The 4,628-nt window shown below is 35.2% G+C and overlaps 1 pseudogene; it reads left to right on the top strand.

Annotated features, from left to right (window-relative positions):
• Positions 1-2,730: 2,730 nt before the first annotated feature.
• Positions 2,731-3,692, top strand: LOC120595034 (protein EURL homolog; annotated as a pseudogene).
• The last annotated feature ends 936 nt before the right edge of the window (positions 3,693-4,628 follow it).

Below are 4,628 nucleotides of genomic sequence, written 5' to 3'. Positions count from 1 at the left end.
GGAATAACTGAGCCAAGCAAAGAAAATTATATTTATTTGTCATGTTAAGAATGAAGGTATTTATGTATTATTACTTTTACCCATGTTTGTATTTTTAAAGTGGAGCTTATTGGATGGCACACATTAAAACAAAGCATTTTACTGAGGAATGCTTTATTTCATGCAAAAGACTTGTGGTCTTTTGAAGTAAACGTTTTAACAATTGTAAGGGTTCAGAATGAGTTGCCCCAAGAGGTGCCTCTGGAGTATGCAGATTACTTTGAGCTAAAGGCAACCAAGACCCCCATGAGAAACTTTTACTTCTCCCTTAAAGAATTTAAATTAGGGGCCTTGCCAATAATAAGAGTTATGAGAAGAAATAACTTTTATTGACCTAGCTATATGACAGGGAAAACTACTAATTACTGAACATCTGCCCTTATCTCTCTGCAATGACCTTCATTCCTCTTAAGCCCCAAGGCACCTTACCTCATCTTTAGCTCAAAATGTCATATATACCTTGCTTTCCCTTTTCTGTCTTTGAACCTCTCATGTATGAGGAGTCTCTGACTCTCTCACATATGTGAGATTCCTATGTGTATGTATCTAATTGAATTTGCTTATTTTCTCTTGTTAATCTGTCTCATGTTGATTTAATTATTAGAGCAACTGAAAGAACACTAAAGGTTGGAAGAAATTTTTTTTTTCCTCTTCTACACAATTAAGACTTTTTTTCATTTAAATAGATATTTTATAACATCAAATTGTAGTGGCCTAGTATTTGTTTCATATGAAAATAAAATATAGTCATGATAACTTTTTATTGTAAAAGCAGTATATTTCTTATATTTTATATTCTAAATATTAGTTTCCTTTTTGTTTTTTAAAGTGGCATATGTAACTGGGTTTATAGGAAGAGCATAAATAAATGTCACATTTATTGCTGTGATAATTTTATTTAAATTTTACATTATAAATTAAATCTGCACACTGTGTTTTTTATCTAGTTTCAAATGATAAATGCAGAGAAAATAGTAGTGTTAAAAACTGGCATGTATTGCCAGATCTTGGCGACTGATTAGATATTCTTCATTATTCAAATTGGAACACCTTTAAGATAAAGGGAGGTCCTAACCTGAAGATGACGGGATAACAGGTGTACCCTGGGAAATGATCAGATCACATGGAACATAAATTTACTCTAGAAGTAAGGGATAAACTACCCCAAAATGTCAAAGATGAAGTCCAGAATCGTTTAGGCTAAAGGGTCTGTATATCTATCCCAATATTTTTCAGATTGTGTTGGGTATATAGAGAGTTCCTTTATTTTGATTAATTTGAGTCTCAATAACTCTCCTCTCATTGAACTGACAAACAATAAAGTGAAGCAACCATTTTATACCCAGAATTTATTTGAACTATTTTCCAAGGGCCTCAACAGGATAATTCAGAGCCTATGGCAAGAAAAACACTTATCTAAGAGAACTCATTCATGCCAGGATGGGTTCAGACTTTCAGCCCTGGAAGCAATACTGCTTCATCTATGAGTTCTTTTTAAAATGGTTTAGAATAAGTCAGGAAACAAATACTCAACAGAAATCAACCCTGCTGGCACCTCCATCTTGGACTTCAGCCACCAGAATTGTAAGAAAATAAATTTGTTGTTTAAGTCACCCAGTCTGTGGTATTTTGTTATGGCCTCCTGAGAAGGCTAATGCACCCTCTCTCCTCCTCCTTACTTAACATCCATGATCAATTATTATAATCATTTCATGGTATCTCTTAACCTTCCTTATTCTTTTCCTGTTTTGTACACTTGATAAGTAGATACATGACCAATTTACTCTACCTTTCTACCTCTTCCCCACCTGCAAAATGAACATGACTAGAGAAAAAGACACAGACTATGCTAACTTTCAGTTTATGACCACAAACCTTAAATGAACTCATAGAGCTGACCCAAAATCATTATTGTCCCACTCTATTCATTCTCCTACTCTTTTTAATATTATACATCTCTCATTAAAATTCCAGAATCTCCTCCCCCTCCTTCGATCTCTACTAATGATCTTGCTTCCTAAACCATTGAGAAATCAGAAACAATCAGAAAAGGACTTCCAAAAAAAAAAAGAAAAGGGCTTCTATAAACCTCTACCATCTTGTGTTCCCAACTAATATATTCTGTACCCTGAAAATTTGCTTTCCTTCTTGAAACTGTAGATAAACTGCACATGTCCTCCACTTGGATACTTGATCCCGTCAATAAGACATATTCAAGGACATCTCTCTATCAATTTCCCTCCCCATTGTCCATTTTTCTCTCTACACTGAGCTGTTTTCCCAACTGTGCAGTTATTTCTTTCATCTCAAAAACCTTCCCTTGACTTCACTTATCCTTTAGCTACTATCTCATTTTTATGTAATATATACATAATTTTTCTTAGCATATACTTAGAAAAAATTTGGAAAATTGTGTGACCAAACTTTTAAAAGTGGCCATCTCAGAGTAATGGAATTAATGGATAATTTATTTCTTAATAATACATGTCTGTAAGTTTAATTCCTTTCATATATATTCTTTTCATGTGTGTGTACACAAGATAGTTATGTAATCATATAATTATAATATAAATATGTATAATTAAATATAATCACATGATTTATTAAATATAATAATTACGTTATTAAAATGCAAAATAAATGACAAGGTGTTATTTTCACCTTAAGACTAACAAAAAAGAGAACATTATCATGTTTGTGGAAATTGTAAGTGGTACAGTTACTTTGAAAAGCAATGTGGCAAACAATAGTGTGGGAGCCAGAGCACCACAGAACGACTGCCATGGTATGCAGATCTGGACGGGGCGCTGTGAACAAAGGGAAGCAGTTTTTAACATTGATTTGAATAATAACAAATTTGCAGTGTTTGTAAACTGGAAACAGAGAAAGAAACACTCTTTTTCTGCCACATTCGTTTTGAGCTGAATATTGAGGGAGTACCAAAATCTAATCTCTTGCACACACCAGGTCCTTGAGACGCCATAAAAACTGCTTTGAAAAATATCATTTGATTGCAAACCAGGATTGTCCTCTATCTAAGCTTTGAAAAAGTACTTAAGGAGAAGGGAAAACCATTTTGAATAAGAAGATGAATTTGTAAAGTATGCACAAAGTAAGGATGTGGATTCAGATTCTGAATGTTCTAAAAATCCTCAGCGTCACCTGTCTAATTTCAGGCATAAGCCAAAAAAAAAGTTACTCCTACAATTTGACTCTCAAGTACCAAAGTATTCTGCAAAGTGAATAGATAAAAACACAGGTGGCCTCTCAGGCGGTATACACAAATATCGTAGCAGAGGGAAAATACAGACTTCGGGCTTGCTATGTTATAAGATTCAGGTGCCACTTTATGCTACAATAGAGACAATTGCTAATCCAGAGGCTAATGTCCAGACCCAGCATCAACATTACAGCAGAGAGGAATTAAAGTCGATGACTTTTGGTGAGGTAGAGACCGAAGGCAAAGCTGCAACAGCAAATAGAGGAAGCGTTTGAAGAGTTAACGCACCAAGTGCAAGAAAAAGATTCTTTAGCCTCAGAGCTCCATGTCCACCACGTTGCCATTGAACAGCTTCTCAAGAACTAATTCCAAGTTATCGCTTCTGCAAGTGGGATGAACAGGAATGAAGACACACCTACCTGTAAACAACTGAACCAACTGAACCAAACTTACACTCCTTTTTTTTCCAGATAAATTTTTTTTTTTTATTAACTTTATTGGTGTTATTGGGAGTAAAATTGGTTAATACAATCATGTAATTTTCAGGTGTACATTATCATTTGACATCTGTATATACTATTGTGTGTTCACCACTCAAAGTCCAGTTTCCTTCCATATATTTGATCCTACCATATATTTGATCCATATATTTGATCCCCTTTACCCACTTCACCCTCCCTCTACCCCCCTATGTTTGACCCCCTTTACCCCATCTACCTCCTCCCTCCTCTCCCATCCCACTAGTAACCACTACTCTATAGTCTTCTGGTAACCACTAGTCTATAGTCCATGTCCATGAGTCTCTGTTTGTCCTGTTCATTTGTTGCTTTTAGGTTTATATCCCAAAGTAAGTGATATCATGTGATTTTTAACTTTTGTCTGGCTTATTTTGCTTAGCACGATTATCTCGAAGTCTATCCACGTTGTTGCAAATGGCAATATTTTATCTCTTCTTATGGTTGAGTAATATTCCATTGTATATATGTACCACAGCTTCTTTAGCCAGTCATCTATCATAGGGTACTTTGGTTGCTTCCATGTCCTGGCCACTGTGAATAATGCTGCTATGAATATTGATGTGCAAATATCTTTATAGATATGAGTTTTCAAGTTTTTGGGGTAAATACCCAGTAGAGGGCTTGCTGGATCATATGGTAGATCAAGTCTTAGTTTTTTGAGGAACCTCCATACTGTTTTCCATAGTGGCTGTACCACTTTGTAGTCCCACCAGCAGTGTATGAGGGTTCCTATTTCTCCACAGCCTCTCCAACATTTGTTATTGCTTGTCCTGTTGATTATAGCCATTCTAACACATGTGAGATGGTATCTCATTGTGATTTTGATTTGTATTTCCCTAACAGCTAGTGAT

Source organism: Pteropus medius, unplaced genomic scaffold (genome assembly GCF_902729225.1).
Source record: "Pteropus medius unplaced genomic scaffold, Ma_sr-lr_union100, whole genome shotgun sequence".
Taxonomy (NCBI): domain Eukaryota; kingdom Metazoa; phylum Chordata; class Mammalia; order Chiroptera; family Pteropodidae; genus Pteropus; species Pteropus medius.
Note: the sequence above shows the minus strand (reverse complement) of the source record. Positions and strands in the feature narration are given on the sequence as shown.